The sequence below is a fragment of the Jaculus jaculus genome, unplaced genomic scaffold, assembly GCF_020740685.1.
Source record: "Jaculus jaculus isolate mJacJac1 unplaced genomic scaffold, mJacJac1.mat.Y.cur mat_scaffold_57_1_531177_arrow_ctg1, whole genome shotgun sequence".
NCBI lineage: Eukaryota > Metazoa > Chordata > Mammalia > Rodentia > Dipodidae > Jaculus > Jaculus jaculus.
This window is the reverse complement of record NW_025423505.1, coordinates 1,898-23,276: the sequence shown is the minus strand read 5'-3', so window position 1 is coordinate 23,276 and position 21,379 is coordinate 1,898.

Below are 21,379 nucleotides of genomic sequence, written 5' to 3'. Positions count from 1 at the left end.
AAGAAAAAAAACCTTACTATTGTACAGAGTGGTACTAGCATCGTGCTGTATAAAATCATTTGCACATTCCTGAGTAGAGGTATACTAATTCTAAAGACCCAAAGGTAATTTCATAGCAAAATACATAAAATCAGTCAGAGCTTTTATACAAACATGGAAACCAACTTTGTAGAACTTTAGCCATTTGACCTAAGGTTGGAATATGAACTTTTATACAATTCATATTCTTATTTGGCAAATGCAGTTTAGTATTACTTCTCTGATGGCCTTTATTAGGAAGGCATTTTTAGAAGCTATTGTGATCCACTAAGGAAATGTTTTATCAGCTAGAGACCACTGCTTGCCTGAAAGGGAGATCTTAAGTTTGGTGCAGCACAAATTCAGAAAACAAAAATAAGCAAACAAAAAAAGTAAACAACATTTGATGGCCTACAATGTGTATAGAGAAAACCTCATCACAAGATTATAAGTGTTAACAGTTTTAAGGAATCAAGATATTCTATTTAATATAGCTACAGTAGATGTAGTCAATTAATCCTGATCTCAGAGCACAAAGAAGTTGAGCTAAACAGGGAAAGATTATTATATTTGTCTTTATGAAATTGGGATGGAATTTGCTATGCAGAATTGAAGTTTGTGGCTTCAGTATACATCCTGGGGTGTATGACAGGATCCCTTCTTTCGATTAAGGAAAAAAATTGATCATCCTAGGTGCAGTGATACCAAACACCTAAATGTATCCACACTAGTCATTGAAACTAAAAAAAAAAAAAAAAAAAAAAAGATATTCTGTAATTTTGGCCCCTGAACCATAATAATGAAGTTGACTTGATGGTTCTCCTATATAAGAAGCCAGAAAAATATTTATTTAAAAAGTCTTCCATTATATATTTGAGAAAGAGAGACACAGATAGAGAACAAATGACTAGAGGTGCAGCAGGGCTTTCTGTTGCTACAAACATACTTCTGATGCATGTGTCTCTTTGTATTCCTGGCTTTACATAGATACCACAGAATATAACCTGGGCTGTCAGGCTTTGCAAACAAGAGCCTTGAAATGCTGACCCATCTCTCCAGCCTGAAAAAAATGGTTTTAAAACATTATCTGATCCCATGAGTCACTTTTTTTTTTAATTATTTATTTATTTGAGAGCGACAGACACAGAGAGAAAGACAGATAGAGGGAGAGAAAGAGAATGGGCGCGCCAGGGCTTCCAGCCTCTGCAAACGAACTCCAGACGCGTGCGCCCCCTTGTGCATCTGGCTAACGTGGGAGCTGGGGAACCGAGCCTCGAACCGGGGTCCTTAGGCTTCACAGGCAAGCGCTTAACCGCTACGCCATCTCTCCAGCCCCCATGAGTCACTTTAATTGCCTTTAAAAGAGTAGTCTCATGCTGTATGGCATCTCATTGATTGGGAAAATGGCAGTAGATAAGAACTTCTATTCTTTTTTCTTCACCTGAGGAAACTAAAAATTTTTCTTTACAATCCTTATTCTCACTTTCTGGCCCCAACCATTGCCAACAATTGTAAATTGTAATTTACAAATGAATATAGCTATACCAAGATAGGATTCACCCATGCATGAGAGAAAACATGTACTCTTTGTTTTTATGAGCCTGACTTGCCTCAGTTAGTGTAATTGAGAAGCAGGGAGGGATTAAGGGATGATGTAGTGTATAAGCAACTAGAGGGACAAAATGCAGAGTGGGTCTGGCAGGGCAAAGGGAAGGAAGGGGGAGAGGATCAGGCTGGGGATAAGGGTATTAATGAGTACTATAGAAAACTGCTTCTTCAGTTGCTCACTAAAACATATTTCTTAAAAAGAGAGTTTTGGCAGAACTGCTCTGCTAGAGTGCACAAAGCTTCATCTTAAAGCCATAGGTCACTGCAGGTAAGTGTCAGTGCCAGAGATGGGGGTCCCCACACTCCAACAAGATATTGGTTAGGGAAGACCATGACACCCACAAAATGATTCAGGTCATTGCCAAAGCACTTATTTAAACAGCATAACTATAAGGTAAGAATTTATGGCTAAAGATACCAGATACTGCAGTCACAGAACATTGACAAACCAATGTAGAACAGAAATGGAAGCCTTTTCTCAATGACGTAGATGTCATAGTGTTTGAATGTGTTAAGCAGGTTGCTGGGTGGGGTGTGGGAGACATCCACAGTCATTACAAGCAATGGATCTTGCAATCTATGAAACCAGCCAGCCAGACAAGATATGTTTACAGGTACAATGATGGTACAGAAGTTATGAAGGTTATTAACTGCTGTCTGGTTGGATATGAGGCCTTCTCAGTTGGATGAAATTTATATCTGCACTGATAACCAAGAAAAAAAAATCTATGGCTTGAAAGACATAGACTCTAGAGGAAAGCTATCACTGATCTTTTTCTAAATAGAGATTTTTATAACCATCAAAATCCATCTAAATGTATATTTATGGCCTTGGTTAATGCTTTTCTCACTTTTGGTTAAAGAAGCTTCTTTTACAACTGGCAATGAAAACCATGACAATGCAAAACACATCAAGATGACAAGAAAAAATGCTTGGTCTGATGACTCATCTCTAATATAATCTCAGGAAACATTGCACAGGAAATGATGGAAAGAATACAAGTTCTAGTCTCACTGCTGTCCTCAGAAGTGTCTCTGTGTTTGAGTTGCAAAACCCACCAAAGCTGGGAAAAGTGACTTTTAAGAGCTCAACACTAAGAAGATATCTATCACATCCTTCATGGCTCACAAAACATTTGCATACAGGCGGCAGAAAGAAATTTAAACCTCAGGTGGGAAGAAGTATCTTGTGGCACTGTCATGAACTGACTGGTACATTCATGACAATAACGTGACTGCTGGACCCTCACAGGGCTGCACTGTTCTGAGACCATCAACAGTGTTCAATGAAGGACAGGGGTGGACAAAAGGTATGAGACAAAAACACAGGAAGGACTATCTGGAAAGATAAGATACTTCATGGGAATGGGCACAAAAGACTAGACAAAGGTGAGAATATGATCAAATTTCAGTATGTTCTTACATTACAATAAAGTCACACTCATGTCAATTCATTTAGTGATTCTCAATTTTAGGCCGACTATACAGTCACAATAGCTGTCCTATGTACAAAGAGTACAAATTTATTGTTCTTCTCTTCATAGTTTATGGATTGAAAATAAAAATTTTATTACTTTGCTGTTCCCATATAGTCAGTTTAGCTTATAAAAGGGTGTCTTGAAGCAATAAAATTTAAGAGAATTTTTATGGCACATTCAAAAATTAAGAGATACCAGAAGGCATAATCCTTACTTAGTTATAAAGTCTTCAGAATCTGAGAAGGGCTAGGTAATAGAGCAGACACTGTTCATGAAAATCAAGTCTGTTAAAAAGGTCAGTGTAGTAAGTTTGATAGAATTTGGAAGAAATACAAAACATGGGTCCACCATAGTGATTCCAAGTGTATAACATAAATTATTGGTGCCTCTGCGGTAAGAGATGCTTCCAGACATAACAGTTCTCATGTGTTATTGTGGGTAAATCATACCCAAATCAATGACCTCCTTCTAAGTGTACCGAGGAGGAGACAACCATAATAACAAGCAGCTTTACTCCCATGTCAGGGGATTTTTGCTTAAGATAGAATGCTGCTTTTTACTTCAGAAAACTGTTCTTATTACACAGATTCTTGTTACATAATGAACATTTTCATCACCATGTGACATTTCTGAACCTAACAATGAGTTCTCCAAAATGATTATCCCCTTTCCACTTTCACCAGAAAACCAGCTTGCTTTAGGGCTACTCTTCCCCTTCCTCCCATCACTTTCTTTCATTTTTCTTCCATATTTGTAGCTGGACATGGCCATTGGGATTTTTGTTTAGCTGATAATATGGCAGTTCACTTACTGGCAGCCTCTTTCATTCTTCTAAACAATTATAGCTTACACTGTAAATTCAGCATATGATTAAGGAGAAACACATTTAGGAAAAGCATGGATTAGACATCAGATTTTTCTAGCACTTCTATTTCTGCTTCTACTTGGGTTTCACCATGTAATACTTCTCATTAAAGGTAGATATGAGACTTTAGAAGGATAACCAGGCAGATAAGATTTTTAGCAGCTTTGTCCACATTGCAATATTATTGCAATTTGAATGCTGATGATTCTCACCCAAATCTTCTTACTAGCCACCATGTGACTGTTTTTCTTCTTCAGGGCTCAAAGCTCTAGAGTATAGTATAGTATATTCTTTGGTTAGATACTTAGTTGGGAAAATCAATTCAGAATCCCCTATAGTCTCCAGTCTCAGGGTACCAAAAAGGTCTACTCTAGTGCTATTTAGTACATAAAAGTATATAATTTGGGGAATAAGTTTGAGAGTATTTAATTTTAACAGAGTACATACATGCTTGTGGAAACTAGCTAGTGGAACTTAATTTAATGTGCCCTCAGTTCTCCAAAACTAATGCATATAAATGGCTATTTGACAAGGGTTGTACACTTTGAGAAATATAAATAATACCTTCTTCACATACTTCACAATGCAAACAATGCATACATAAATGTGTTCCTCCCAGCCTAAGATGGCTTCACATTCTCATGTTCAATTAAAAAACAAAAAAAATTAAAACACTCTATTGATGTCTCAACATTCCTTGAAGACATCATCATGTGTGAGTGGGTTGTTTGATATTTTATTGTTTATGTTTTTGAACTCTGTAGATTCTAGAAATTAGGCCTCTGCCAGTTGGATATTCAGCAAATATTTTCTCCCATTTTGTGAATAATATTTTTGCTCTGCTTGCTATTGTTTTGGCTGTGAAACTTTTCAGCTTCATGAAATCCCAATGGTTAAGTTATTGCTTAAGATCCTGAGCTATTGGGGTTTTCTTCAGGAAGTCTTTTCCTATTTCTATATCATGGAAAGTTACTCCTATTTTTTCTTCTAGTAGTAGCCAAATTTCCAGTCTTATATTGGGTCTTTGATCTATTTGAACTGGATTTTTGTGCATGGTGTGATGTGTGGATCGAGTTTCAAATTCCTGCATATGATTATCAAGCTTGTCCAGCACCATTTGTTGAAGATGCTGTCTTTTTTTCCAGCCTATATTGTTAGGGACTTTGTCAAATATCAAATATCAAGTAGCTGTAGTTACTTGACCCAAAGTCTGGGGCTTCAATTTTGTTCTATTGAACTATACTCCTGTTTTTATTACTATGTCTTTGTAATATAGCTTCAGATCAGGTATGATAATGCCTCTAGATGTTTTTCTTTTGCTAAGCCTAAGCTTAGATCTCTGTTGCCTTCTGACATTCCAATGAATGTGAAGAAAATATTGGGTTGTTTATTGTAATTGTCTTAAATCTGCATATTGCCTTTGGTAAGATTGCCATTTTCACAATGTTAATTCTGCCTATCCACAAGCATGGGAGGTCTTTCCATTGTCTCAAGTCCCCCTCAATTTGTTTTTTTGATTGTTTTTACGTTTTCATTATATAGGTTTTTTTAACATCTGTGATTAATGTTATTCCAAGGTATTTTGTTGTTGTTGTTGCTACTGAAAATGGGACGTCACCTATTTCTTTCTCTGTATCTTTGTATTTTGCATAAAGAAAGGCTACTGCTTTTAGTGCAGGATTTTGTACCCTGCTCCTTTACTAAATGAGTTAATCACCTTTAAGAGTTTTGAGATGGGGGCTCTTGGGTCTTTTATGTATAGAATCACATCATCTGTGAATAGAGCTAACTTAACTTCTTTCTGTCTTATTGTTTTAGGTAGGACTTTCAGTACTATATTGAAGAGCAGAGGTGAGAGTGGACACCCCTGTCTTGACCAGATCTCAATGGGAATTCCTTCAGTCTCTCTCCATTGAGTATTATTTGGGCCTTAGGAGCTTTATATACAGTCTTTATTATGCTGAGATATAAACTGACCATGCCAATTCTCTCCAGTGTTTTCATCATGAAGTGATGATGTATTTTGTCAAAGGCCTTTTCTGCATCTATTGAAATGATAATGTGTTCTTTGGATTTAACCCTGTTGATGTGGTGTATTACATTGACATATTTCCATATGTTGAACCACCCCTGTGTTCCTGGGATGAAGCCTACTTAATCAAGGTGGATAATGCTTTTAATGTGTTGTTGAATTTGGTTTGCAGCAGAGTTTGTTCAGGATTATTGTGTCTAAGTTCATAGGGAAATAGGCCTGCAGTTTTCTTTTCTTGTGGCATCTCTGCCTGGTTTTGTTATTAGGGTGATACTAGCTTCATAAAGGAGTTGGGGAGCTTTCCCTGTTCTCCAATTGTATGGCACAGTTTGAAAAAAATTGGTTTCAGTTCTTCCATGAAGGTTTGAAAAAATTCAGCTGAGAAGCCATCTGGTCCTGGACTCTTCTTTTTGGGGAGTTTTTGATTACCTTTTCGATCTCGATGGGTGTGATAGGTTTGTTTAGGAGATTAATCTGCTCTGAGTTTAGGTATGTCCAGGAATTTATCCATTTCCTCCATATTATCCAGTTTTGTGGAGTAGAGGTATTTGAAATAAGTCCTGATGATTCTCCAAATTTCACTTATGTCTCTTGTGATCTCTCCTTTTTCATTTCTAATTTTCTTAATTTGAAGCATCTCTTTTTTTCCAGTTTCTAAATTGTTCAGGGGTACATCAAACTTGTTTACTTTTTCAAAGAACCACCTCTTTGTTTCATCAATTTTCTTAATTGTTTGCTTAGTTTCAAATTCATTAATTTCTGCTCTGATCTTAATTATTTCCTTCTGGAGCTTTTTGGGTTGGATTCTTCTTGCTTTTCCAGTGCTTTTAGGTGGATGGTTAGGTTATTGATTTGGGATCTCTCTGTCTTTACTATGAAGGCATTTAATGCTATGAAATTTCCTTTGAGGACCACCTTCATTGTGTCCTGTAAGTTTTAGTATAATATGTTCTTCTTTTTGAGGTCTTCTTTTCTTTTTTCTTACTCCTTCAAATCCTTCAACTGTCTTTGGACCCCTTCCATTTTCTTATATATTAGGTCTAGTCTAGTGACAACAGTATCTACACAATTATCAGCCCTTTGTTGCTTTTCTGCTAGTTCTGCTATTAGCTTGGTCAGGGTTGCATTGCTCATGACTTCATTTTGGGGTTCTGATCCTAATGTCTCTTCTATGTTTTGATTCGAGACATCTATTGTAGGATTGGATTTACTTACAGTTGATTTTTCATGTTATGTCTTTGTGCTGTGGTCTGCCTATCAGAATGTGTGGGCAGGGAGCATGGGACTGTGGTCATGATTCTCAGGGAAGGGAAGTGGGGTGGGTTTCACTTGGGGGGGAGCAGGGAGGCTTTCACATGGGGTGGGGGAGTGGCATGGCTTTTCTCTGGGGCAGAGAAGAGGTGCTGCTTCCATGCAGGTTGGGGGCAACAGTGCATCTTTCGTGGGGGTGGTGCTGGGTGGATTTTGCCAAGGGCTCATGGAGTGCGGGGGAATGGGGTGGCTTTTGTGAGGGGCAAGGGAGCAGCAAGAGCAGAACAGCGTTCATGAGGGGTGGGAGGAGCAGGTGGCTTTCATGAGTGGTGGGGGAGTGGGGAAAGTTGTATGAGGGGCAAGGAGAGGCGGAGGCTTTCAGGGTTGGGGTAGTGGAGCAATGGCCCCTGCACAAAGCATAGGTGGAACTATGCTGACCTGTGTCCCCTTGCTGCAGTTAGTGCAGGAGGAACCTGCAGCCGGGACTGTGGATAGAACAGTTGTTAGGGTGGACTGGGAGACTGGTGGGCTACCTGAGATCATGAGAATCAGATGATTCCCTTTTTTGCTCCTCCGTGCTATCCCACTGGAGGTCTGTTAGAGACTGCTCTCCTCTAGAAGACCCAATGAATGATTAATGTCTTGCCTTTTCTTCCCTGAGAGAAGCTGCATGGTTAGGCTGATGACATCTTGACCAGAAGTCCAGCAGGAGTGTCTGGAGTTTGTTTGCAGTGCTAGAATCCCTGACATGCCCGTTCTCACTGTGTCTCTATCTGCCTCTCTCCCTATCTCAAATAAATAAACAAAATATATAAAAAATAAAATAACAATTCCCCTCTTTTGTAAAGTGAAAATAAGAGTATATAACCTTGTAACAACCTTATAAGTATTTTCAGATTGCTATGTCTGCTAACTATAAGAAACCTATCTGCATTGCAATTAATAGTTTTGGAGGAAAACTAATGTACCTCTATTGCACCATATGTGCAGATTCTTTAAAACTAGTGATGTAATAAATGTACAAAGACCATTGTCCATGGTCTTAAAGGTGTATCATTATTGTCATGAATCACTGAGCACATCTTTAAGCACTTGTGCTCATTATAGCGACTTCATTCAGTAAAGGTACATTCATGCAGAACTTACTATGAGTACTCATGTCTGGATTTTTAAAGCTTCCAAGTAGATTTCTGAATATTTCATCAATAGAGCTGAGAAAACCACTATAAACATAGAGCAAGTATTCTTGTTATAAATGGGCAAGCCAAGAAAGTCAAGTATTTCTGTCATAATTCTTTAAATGAAACTATGGTTGTAACCAAGAATTATAGTGGTTTTGTGCTGTTTATGATTATATAAAGCTATGCACATTCAAACTATATTTCATTTATTTGCAAATAAAGAGAGAAAGAATGGGGTAGGGAGAGGAAGTGTGTGAACATGAAAGAGATATTATGAGATTAAATGAGAAAGAGAGAGGAAATGGGCATGCTCGGTTCTTCTACCAGTGCATGTGTACTCCAGATGCATGATCCACTTTGTGTATCTGGCTCTGTATGCATACTGTTGATTCAAATCCATGCTCCCGGCTTTGAAAGCAAGTGATTTTAACTGCTGAGCCATCTCTCCAGCCTGAGAGTTGTACTTTTTATGGGGATTATTTTGTGCATGAAACAGGTAACCTACTTCATGGAAAGTGGTCCTGTTATGAATTGACAGTTATGTACACTGGAAACTTGATTCTTAGTACCCAGTATAAATTTCCTCTCAGTGAACAGGTCTCATGTCCAATCAGAGATCAGTTTATTACTCTCTTTGCCTGTGTCACTCCTGCACCAGCATGTACACCTTGCCTGACTGGTTGATATGTAGCTTATAGGATCCACTGCTTGTTCACACTTTTGTTGACTTTTATCTACCAGCTATTTACATAGTGCTTTTCAGAACTGTGAGACCTATTCAAGCATGATCTCTCAATGTCCTCCAAACCCAGCCTGTGGTGCCCTTTGCAGTGGGGTCTTGCTCTTTAGTTCTGGTGGGTAACCAACTGCTTTGGCTGTGGCCTGAATTATTGTGGAGGACTCATGGGCCTCTCTGACCAATGGCTTAGTGTGGGGGGTAACCCATTTCTGGCACTGGAATTTACCAGAAACATCATGTGTTTTACTGTAAACCTTTCTCAACCATGCGGGGTGCTTGTGCCCAAACTATCCCTCCTTCTATCACAGTCTAAGTGTGTTCTATCTTTTAATTATCTAACCAAGAAGGTTTCTATGGTGCTGATTCATGCCTCAGAATTTATGATCATTAGTTTTGTGTCTTGCCTCTCTTTCTTTTTACCTCAGTGCTCCCCAAGAACCTTCTCAGCCCTGTATATTGTTCTTCCACTTGCCTGTACAGTACACCTTCGGATCCCTTCCAGCTTCTCCTCTTTCCAAGACCATTCTACCTTCCTATCAGTACTAAAAACAAGTCAATCTATTCCATATTTTGATCCGCATATAAGTAAGGTAATGGAGAATGTCTTTCTGTGTGTATGTAACCTCAAATATTATGATTTTTTCCAGGTCTATCCAATTTTCCTGAGAAATATCATGATCTCATTTTTCCTTACTGCTAGGTAGAATTCCATTGTGCATATATACTACATCATCAATATCCAATCATCAGTTGTTGGGTATCTGAGCTGATGTCCTTCCCTAGCTATTGTGAATACAGCAGGAGCAAACATGGCTGAACAAGTATCTCTATAGTAAAGAGTAGTCTTTAGAGTGTGTGTTCAGGCCTTCTTTCTGGTCTGAACTGCTGTGAGCATCCTGCCTGGATAACTTAACTGATTTTATGCCCTATTTTTCCAGGGCATGAGCTACTGTCCATGCATAAAGTCATGGAGCTCTCTGAACATGACCCTTCAGAAAAGGCTGTCTTTCAAGGTGATGGAGTGATTTGCATCAAGAAGATTATCTGGTGTGCATGTCCATGATGGAAGGTGAAGCATCATATATGCACAGTGTCAGTGCCCTTGAAGAAAGAACTGGGGCTTCCTGTACCCCACACCTCAGAGGTTTTTTAAAAAAATATTTTATTTTTATTTATTTATTTGACAGAGAAAGAGGGAGAGAGAAAGAAAAAGGGAGAGAATGGGCATGCCAGGGCCTCTAGCCACTGCAAAAAAACTCCTAATGTGTTTTCCCCCTTGTGCATCTGGCTAATATGGGTCCTGGGGAATTGAACCTGGGCCCTTTGGCTTTGCAGTCAAATGCCTTAAACACTAAGCCATCCCTCCAGCCCCCACCTCAGAGGTTTTTGTCTTCAGAAACAGAAGCAAGGTTTCTGAGCTTCCCAACTTTCTGAGATCCTCAGCCCTACTTGTTTCCTGAAATGTTATGGAGCCTGACCCTGCCTAGAGAAGGAGACTGAGATAGAGAGAAGCCTTGCCTCACCCCTCAGGAGATGCCAGAATGACCTTGAGGATGTGGCCTAACGATAACTTGGTCACTCCTCATATTTAAGCACCTGCTTGAAGATGGTGTCCCCTGCTCTTGACACTGCACTCCACCCGTACCATCTGCCTTCCAGCGCCTTCCTCCTGTGTGTGCAGCACCAAACACGGTTTTCTGTGTGCAGGTTGTCAGCTATAGAGCATGACAAGGTGGAAAACGTGGAGAGGCCTCCTTCCCAGTCATGCAAATGTGGCCTATTCATGCATGGACCAAGACTGCTAGGAATATTTGTGTAAACCTAAGACCCCCAAGTGCAATCTTTTCATGTTTTGTTGATTCATATTTTTGATCATGCAAGTCTTCCAAAGGTCTGCAGAGTAATAAGCTTCAGTGGCATGCAATTTGAACTTGAATTTATATGATTAATAGTAATGGTGAACATCTGGATTTTTTTCTTTTTTTAGTTAGAGTGTCAGTGTAACCCAAGCTGACCTGGAAATCACTCTGTAGTTCCAGGCTAGGCTCAAACTTATAACAATCTTTCAACTCTGCCTCCCAAGCTCTGGGAGTAAAGATGTTCTCCACCACTCCTGGAGAACATCTAAGTTTTCCCATTTCTCCTCCTCTCCTCGTTTCTCTTTCTGTTCCTTCTCTTCCTTGTCTCTTCTTCCTCCTCATGTGACTTTTTCCTGCTGTTTGTCTTTCATTTCTTTTCTTCTCCTTTTGCTGATGCTGCAGTTCCTTGGACACCGGTTCCCTCCTTCAGTTGCAGTCCTGCTCCAACACTGCCATACCTCCAGCTCTCCTCAATAATACCACCTGGACAGTGTATCATCCACCTGTCATTTCTTCCCTCTCTCAGCCTACTCTTCCCCTCAGGACTTCCTCTTGTGTCCACATGGCATTTGACTCTCTGATGTTTCACACCATCATTTCACGTTCACTTATTCTGAGTCTACAGTGGCCTCAGCCTGCAGCAGCAGTTGTGAGTGAAAGGGGGACTAGGAGATGAACACTGTCAGCAAACTTGAGGAGACTGTCAGAAAGAAGAGGGCGGCCCTCAGATGGAAGAGGTGTGGGCACTGTTAGGACTCTCCCTCTTGATGTCAGAGTGGGGGGATACCTGTCAGCCTTTCAGGTAAAGCAGTGGTAGTCCTCAGATGGAAGAGGTGTACTGTTAGGACTCTCCCTCTTGATGTTGGAGTGGGGGATCTCCATCGGCCTTTCAGGTAAAGCAGTGGCAGTCCTCAGATGCAAGAAGTCTGCATATGTTAGGACTCTCCCTCTTGATGTCAGAGTGGGGATTTCTGTCAGCCTTTCATGTAAAGCAGTACCTTGAGGTGCTTCTTATAAAGCACATTGCTAGAAACTGTAGAATTTGCCAGCGTGTTAAATGTTTATTTTTTTTTTAAATAATAATGGCCTTCAAAGAATCTTTTTAATATTTCTTTACTTATTTATTTGAGAGAGAGAATATGCATACCGAGGCCTCCAGCCACTGTACATGAGCGGCAGATGCATGTGCCACCTTGTGCATCTGGCTTATGTGGGTACTTGGGAATCAAACATTGGTCTTTGGGCTTTGCAGGAAAGTGCTTTAACTGCTAAGCCATCTCTCCAGCCCAGTGTTTATCTTTTGTGTGAGTGTATGAGTACTCCACAGCGTATGTGTGGTGATCAGAGGACAACTTATGTGTTTGTGCTCCTGTTGCTACAAAAGAATATAAAAATAGCATGACTCATGAGATGCAGGTTCTCCTGGTTCTGGCTCCAATTGCCACAGTTGCATTGGGATTGTAGATGCACATGCTCCTTGGCATACAGAGTTGTGTTGGTGCCTAGGAATTAAACCTGGACTGGCAGTCTTTCCAAGCATGTGCATTAACCACTGAACCACATCTCCAGCTTGGATTCATTAATTTCTTTCATTCTTTTATTAAAATTCAAAACATGTTTTATTGTAAGGACAGCAAGTGAGAGAATGAATATAAAAATAGGTGCATTCCAGAGCTCCAGCCAGTGAAAATGAACTCCTTTTGCATCTGGTTTTGTATGGGCACTGGGGTATCAAACATGGTCTGCTGGCTCTTAAGGCAAGTGCCCTAACCACTGAGAACTCTTTCCACCTCCTGGCATCATCACTTTTGATAAAGGCTGAACAGAATGTTTGCTGTATCCTCTGCTTCTATTTTGAGTTTGCAAACACTGATAGCACAAGAGGCTAAGGTAAACTTGTAGCCTCCAAGAACAAAATAGTAGGGCTTCTCAAGTCCAGAACTCTTCTGCTCAACATGGGCTCAATTTTCAGAGAGCCATAGGAGCTCACAGAACCTTCACTGTACCCCATTAGTTCTAAATTGTGGGCACTGTGCCCTCTGTCTCCAGTTAACACCTGCACAATCGCCTACTGGTACTTTTTATCCAAGACTACTTCTGAGTCAGAAAGACCCATTAGTATTTCAGAAGGCTAGGACCCATGTGTGGGAAGGCTGTTGCCCACTTCCTAGGGATATCCTTGTGAGCTTCACTAGTGGGAATTGTCTTCACTTGTTCTGCAGACCTGAATTGTGTATCCTTAAAAACTGAGCTTACTTCTGAAGCCTTTACAATTTTTTGCAGGTTCTATTATGTGGCCATTTTTCTCTAGATTTTATGCTTTACATTGGGTAAATTTTTAAAAAGCATTTTTACTTATTTATTCATTTATAAGCTGGCAGAGGAGAGAGACAGAGAGTGGAAATGTCACAGCCTTCAGCCACTGCAAATGTACTCCAGAAGTATGTGCCTCTTGGTGTAACTGGCTTTATGTGGGCACTTGGGAATTGAACCTGGATCTTTAGGTTTTGCAGGCAAGTGACATAACTTCTGAGCCATCTCTCCAGCCTATACATGGGATAATTTTAATAGAATGGATTTTGTGAGCACTTTGTTTGATATGCAACTCTGAATGCTTAGAGATATTTTTGAATGAAATAAAAGCATTCAATAATGAAACCAATAAAGTGGCTATTGCATCAAATACGTCTGAGAGATTCTCATTATTTTAAAAAGAATTCTCACATTTACTTATCCTATGCTATGGTGTATGAATGTAAAATGTCCCCCATAGGTTCATGTGTTTGTGATTAAACTTAATACTTTTCCCCTGCTTATGGAGATATTGTTAAGGGAACCTAGTTGGATGTGGTGTGCCACTGGAAGAGCGTCTTGGGATTTTATCCTCTATGCACCTGGCAAGTGCTCGCTAGCCTACTCTATGCACCTGGCCAGTGCTCACTAGCTTACCCTTGCTGCTTCCTCCCAGCTGAGGTGACAAAAGGTCACGTGCTCTGTGGTCTTGCCATGCTTTCCCTGCCATGGTGACATTTTTCCTTAAAACTTTAAGCTGAAGTAAAGCATTTCCTTCCATCACTTGCTTCTGGTCAGGCTTTTTTTTTTTTTTTTTTTTTCAGCAACAAGAAAGTAACTGCTGCAGAAAATAAATAAACCTGAATGTGGGGATTTTAGTCTTTAACACCTGGTTTGCCAGAGTAACACGGCAGTAAAAGGCCATTCTGCTGAATGTTTGAAAGAGCACACACAGAGAGAGAGGAAGAACAGTGTATTGTAAAGTATCTACTCATGAGGACTTCAGAGGGAAAGTGAGCTTTCTTGGGACTGGAGCAGTTTTGCGCTCTTCTGGTGGAAAGGCTGGCTGTGTCACCTGTGTCCTGAGAACTTGAGCAAAGTTGAATTTAAAAGCAATGGCTTGGTGTGCTTGGTGAAGGAAAATACAGAGCACAATGATCTTTAAAATATAGGTTGGCACAGAAAGAAGTGAGAATTGGTTTCAGGCCATGTCAATTTTCTCATTTTTATGAGATTACCACCTGCCATTGTGGATGATCCAACTCTTCTGTATTGGGATAGAGGAGAGGCACTGATTCTCTTGAAAAGAAAAGAATGTTGAAGATGTTTCCTGGTCCTCAAAGTCAGGCTTTATGTCCCCTGTACAACCTCCTGGTACATGGACATGGCTAGGAAGCTGCTATCCAGGGCTTGGATACCAATGGGAGCTCAGAAAGTAAATTTGTGTTTTCTTCCTTTCAGTTTCTTGGGTTGTGTGGGATAGACACCCAGTCAGACTTTGAGAGCCCTCTTCCTACTTCTACGGAAGCACAGGTTTTGGTGTCCTTCCCCTATGGTCCCTAAGTTGGACCAGATCAAGGTGGGTGTGGGTCCACACCTGGAAAGAAGAACATGCCCCCAGGGGAAGGTGGGGAGGAAAGAGTGTGCTGGAGAGATTTCCAGACTCTCATTTCAGGGTACTTCTGGTCTAGATTGGGTGGGACCTCAGCCCCTGCAGGCAGGATTGCCTCATGCCAGGGGAACCTAGTAGCTGGCAGTAGTGGCTGCTGGCACACAGGGGTCTTTCCTGTGGTGTTGGAGAGTGCTGAGCTTCTTTCTGACCCAGAGGCTCTGTCAGGGAAGATTGAGACCTGGAGAAGATATGGATTTTGGGGTGTTGGAAAAGACCCTCCAGAAAAGTTGGGCTGTTGCATGCTGGCAACAGATTCCTGGAGATGGTACTTTGAGTTCTGCCACTCCTGGGTAAGTCAACTCTTCCACAGCCTTCCTATTGCCATATCTCTCAGGCGTCCACCCCCAAATGGGAAAATGTGAAGTTTGGTTGGGGAAGAGTTCATGACTGTGCTTGGGACATGGTGGCAGTGCAGTTTTCCATGTATGATGCTTCTTGTGCAAGGTTTTGCATTCGCATGGGTTTTAGTGACCTTTCTTTGCAGGGAACTGAGCAGTTCTACCCTCCTATTTTGGCCAAATGTAACTTGAGAGTCCAGAGGAGCTGGCCAAATATCTGAGCAGGTGTAGTGTGAGCAAATGCTGGGTTTGGAGAGAGAACTTGGAGATGAGAACTTTTCTCCAACTAAACATTTTGGAGTCTCTTTCCCTTGTGTGGCTTGCTTTATTCCACATGGTTTCTTAGCCAAATGCTGTGGTGCTGCAGAAGGCTTGGGCCTGACAGAGAGAGGGGGCAGCCCAGGATGTGGGAAGGTATGTAACAGGCTGGCACAAAGCTGGTGGGATGGTGGGGCAGCCACCTTCCTGAGAGAAGGGATCTCTCTCTCCTCACTGGACATGGCTAGGGATGTTACCTTGCCATCCAGGGCTCAGATTCCCAGCACGGTGGGTTCTGTTTCTGATCACAAAAAGTAACTTTTAATTATTTGCTTCAAGTTAACCTGTTGGTTTGTGGGGGATAGACACCCCCTTGGACTTTCAGACCTTTTCCTACCTTTTTTCACTCCTTCCCCATGGATGCTCATGGACCTTCCATGCTAGGACAAGATTCAGGTGGGAAGAATCCATATGCAGACACAGTAAAATCCCCCAGAAGGGCACAGGAGAGGGAAGAGTGTCAAGGGCAGTAGCAGAGAAAGACATCCATGCACTCATTCCATGGTACCCTCTTGGTATTAGGTTAGGCCTAACCAGAACCTCTGCATGTAAGAACATTTAGGATTTTTGTTGTTGTTATTTTTGTTTTTGTTTTTCTAAGTAGGGTCTCACTCTGGTCCAGGCTGACCTGGAATTCACTATGTAGTCTCAGGGTGACCTAATAGTGATCCTTCTATGTCTGCCTCCTGAGTGCTGGGATTAAAGGCATGTTTTACCACGCCTGGCAGGGTTTTGATTTTTGTTGTGGGTTTTAATGACCCATACTGTCAGGAAACTGAGGGATGTTAATTCTCTTATCTAGGGCTGGAAGCCACATGTATGTCCAGAGGAGCTGGCAAAGGTGATGGGGCAGGTGGAATGTGAGCAAACTCTGACTGTGCAGAAAGAAAACTTGGAGTAGAGAACTTTTCTCCAATAACATTTTGGTATTTGCAGATGGACACACACAGGACTGAAACCTGCTGCCTCTCCGAAGGCATGTGCCTTGCTGCCTCAGAGATGGCAGTCTGGGGTGCATAGGGAGGCAAGACAGCTAGACTCATGAATCACCTGCTCTAGGCTGCAGGACCCAGAGCAAATCCTCTGATCCTAAAGGCTAGGGATGAGAGTATTGAGGCAGGAGGTCTGAAAGCAGAGAATTGGACACCAGAGCAAATGGGTGGACCAGCTGCCTGACCAGGGGACCCCAAAAGGTGGGTGAAAATTCCTTATCTTTGGTGTCCACCCATTAACAGGACCTGGATTTATGTCTTCAATGCTGCGGTCAGGCACTCCTCCTTTACATTGCGTATTTGCTCTTGTCAGCACAGATGAGCAGTGGGGTCCCCTGGACTAAGTAGAATCCAGGGACCAGTGCAGGAAGGAGCAGAGCTGTAGTACCAACTACCACACTCAGTGCTGTGCTTGGTGAACAAGGAGACCAACTTGAGTCTAGCATCCATCCTCAAGGCTAAGTATGAGTGTCATAGTGCCATGGAGGTCCTGAAGCAGAAGTGGCTCTACAGCTGCCTGTGTAAGCAGGGCATGAAGGAGGCGAGTAACTGTTTGTGCATCTTACGGTACATGCACCATGTACTGGAGCCTGCAGGGTAAGCCCCAGGGAGCCATCCCCGGACTCACTTCCTCATCCTTCTCAGAATGCAGGTTGTCCCTGGGTCCCCAGTGGCCATCTCATTCTCCACTTCTTTCTGAGCTGTGGCATTAGGAGCACTCATTAATCTCTGGGGACAGGGAGAGTTATTTATTGAGGCTTTGTCGTATTGCTGGGACTGGTTGTGGAAAGGGGGTGGGCAACTCTGAAGCCCCTTTAACCTTTCTGGAACCAGAAGTGAGAACATTAGAATACGCACCCCATTAAAAATCACCCAAGAAATCCACTACTTCTTTCCTAATGATCCAGCCTGAAGTTTTGCTGGGTTAACTGACTACTACAAAGGCTTGCCTTGCATCTTGCCTGCAAGTTTCCTTACAGAAGATAAAAAAAAAAGTACCAAATCCAGTGAAATCCATTCTATCTTTACCATTCCCATTCCTGATCAAAGGCACATGTGTGAAAAACATCTGTCATCTTAGTTTAGTTGAGTCTTGAACCAGCTACTGCAGTTTAATCTTGGATAAAACCCACAGGAGTATGTAAGGGGGAGAGCAAGAACCACTAGTCACAGCTGTCCATTCAGACAACATCTTTTTGACACTTAGTTTGCCAGAGGTCTGACCTGGAAGCACTCTCTTCCTCTAGAATCTCTTAAATAAAAACATGTTTTAGCAATGTTTCTTGAATAGTGAGTATATCTGCTTTCCTACCAGATGCTATGGTTTTGGAGCAAGCTCCAAATTTTAAGATCATTCTTGTCTTGTTCATGATGGTTTTGCTAGATGATTATTACCAAAGGTATAATCTAAGTCTTATAAAAAGTAACTTATGATTTTGTTCTTAGAAAGACTGAAAAAGTTCTCCTCGTCTTAGACAAATGTACTGTATACAAACAATGTTAATATAGTTTGTTTAAGCTTCATGTGACAGTTGTAAATATTTATTTAATTAGGCCTTAAAATTGTTCAGTGGTAAAAGGTACTTATTTAAGAAAGTGCTTTGTGTCTGTCATATTGTCTCTAATGGGGGCTTGCTTAACTCAACCATGACCAAGTTTTATTTTCTTCTTAAGCAGTGTGAAATCAGTCTCAGTCAAGGTTTCACTTAATTAACTGTCTCATTTCTGATATCTTAAATTCACTGCTTATAGAAATATTGATACTTAAAACATGAAAATACAAACAATATTAATATAGTTTGTCTAAGCTTCATGTGGCAGTCATAAGTATTTCTGTAGTTATGTATAATCAAGTCTCAGTCAAGGTTTCACTTAATTACCTGTCTGATTCCTGGCATCTTAAGTTCATTGCCTATAGAGATATTGATGCTTAAAACATGATTCCTGCCATAAGGTTTTTGTTTTGTTTTGTCTTTTTGAGGTAGAGTCTCACTCTAGCTTAGGCTGACCTGGAACTCACTCTGTAGTCTCAGGGTGGCCTTGAACTGAAAGCGATCCTCCTACCTCTGCCTCATGAGTGCTGGGATCAAAGGCGTGCGCCACCACACCCAGCCTGCCCTAAATTTTTATACTGTCTTGTCTTCTTCTTGACATGCAATTTCTAGATTAAGTCAAGTGCCTTAAAGTTATTGATAACATAATTGATAAAAATATTTTCAGGGCTACTAAAATGTTCTGCCTATACTTACAGCTGACAGATACTTAAATAATCTGTTTAGATAATCAAATATGTACAGTCTTTCTAAGTGAGTAATAACCATATGTAGAAGCCAAAATCAATTGAAAACATTGGAGTTAAAAAGATAACTAATATTTTGGTTCCTGCTCGTGGGTCAAAGGGTCACAGATGATGGAATAATTAATTTATAGCCTCTGGTAAGTTAGCTATCTTCTTGATCAGAGAGGATATGGAAACCCAGAAATGAATTCCAAGTCAGTGTATATACAAAAGGAGAATCACATTGGAGGAAAACAAATCCTCCAGACTTCCCAAAAGATGGAGGGCCACTTGGTCAGCATGATCTTGACTTATCCTAGCGATGAGAATCATAGAACTCCTAACAGGTCTCTGAAAGTCTCTCCTACAGAGCCATTATTGACCTGCAAAGCATGCAGTAAATTCTGATAGCATTTATGGTCTTAATCACCCAATGAGAAAAATAGAACTACAGTATGAACAATGAATTATACTAATAGGCTCCCCTGTCTGATGCTGATTCACAATACTAAACTCTAACATTAACTCATGCCTTTTTGCCTCTGCCTGTCCCTGACTAACTTCACCTACCCTGACCCCCAGCTCCTCCCACTTGACTTAGCCAGAATCAGAGCTATTCCTTGGACCCCCTCCTTCCTTTTCCCTTGCCCTATTTCATCCAGGGATAAGTACAATGCCACCCCAACAGACAATCTCAAACTCTCTTGTGCTCCTACTCTTCCCCTGGCCCCAAAGTGGGACTCTGCCTCCTCTCTCTTGCCCAAGGCCTCTATCCTTTGTCTCTGAAAGCCCATTCACCCTTTACATCTGTCATTTTGATGTCATGGATGTTGACAAAAATAACAAGTTTCCTTATTCTCCCTTCAGTCTTCACACAAGGTGCACAGAACCACCTCCTTCACCTTCTCTATAACAAGTGTCTGCCAGCAACTGCCCTGAAGTCCGCTCAGTACAGGGATGGTATGAGAGAAATCTCTGCTTCGCTCAGGACCAAATTATAACAGCATGCTACACTGGCACTATTGATCACACCACTCTGCCACCTCTAGCAACCATGAAACTGCCTCCTCATCACCTGCCCTGAAGAGACACCCATCGACCAGATTATCCATGCCCCCACCCACCCAATTAAGAACTCACGGCCCTTAAGATCAGCATGAAAAAAGGTAACCTTCATCTCGTATCATTAAGAAAAGGCTGAAATGTTAGGTCAGGACAAATCCCCCTTCTGTCTTCTTTCAGACTAGTCTATTATCATGTCATTTCTTGCTCCTATTATGCAGGTAGTTACTGTGAAGTCATGAGTACCATAGCCACTTTGTGTCTAGAAGACAGTATTGCAAAGCACTCCTTCCCTTCTTGTGACTCTTACATTCTTTCTGGCACCTCTTCTGCAATCGTGTCTGAGCCTTGGAGAGAGTGATAGTGATGCCTCACTTGGTGATAAACAAGCCACTTCTCAGCACTCTGATGAGTTTTGAATCTCCCCAGTGCTAACTTCCACCTGAAAAGCAAATTTTCTTGAACCAAAAGTGTAAGTCACATTGCTATATGGGCGTAAACATAAGTATTTAGAGGAAAATTTGTTGGGCCTCCCCAGTCACTGGCTTCTGATTAAATTTTCAGTAACATGCAGGAAATCTCATCTGTGGAGCAAGACTCAAGTCTAATCAGAAATCAGTTGATTTCCCCCATAACAAACATGCCACCATTGTATCACTTAGTACATTTGGCCTGGCTGACTAGCAGCAGAACTTGCAGGGTCTACTCTTGGTTAAGACCTTTGACGCCTTTTCTATCTTAGTGGGCTGCAAAGCTCTTCCCAGCATCCTTACCGGTAGTCAACAGGAAAGAGGCTTCCAGCTCAGCTCCCGTTTGATTTCTCAGTGACATGCAGTCAGAAATAGTCTTTCCATCTAATTCTGTTGGGCAACTGGGAGCCTTGGTAGTAGTCTACAACATTTTGGAGGCATCAGAGGAATCCTTGGACAACTTCCTGAAAGGTATCCCACCTCTAGCACTACAATTTTCTTTAACAAATTGGTTTCTGGGCATCATGTTATGCATCCCCACAGGGTACTTCTACCCAAACTCTCTCCTTTTTATTTTACTTAATTAATTTATTCATTACTTTATATTGTGGGTCTCATGTCACAGCTTATGAACCTAGGGTTTTACTTTCTTCCCAAGGGTTTCTTTAACATTCTGGAGGGAGTTCTTACTGAAGAACAGTTCTAATGCATGAGATCAGAGGGTACAGAAAGCCCCTACCAGGTTGAGGTAGATTCTCTTGCCAAAGTACAAGACTTGTTTTTATTTGTTGAGGCAAAAGAGCTGTGGAGCCCTGTCCACCACCTGGTGGGTATTGACTGCTGGCTGTCATTGTCCACACAAGACTGCTTCTGGAGGGATCCTGAGACACACCTGATATTGAGCAGACTAGCCTTGGGGAAACTGT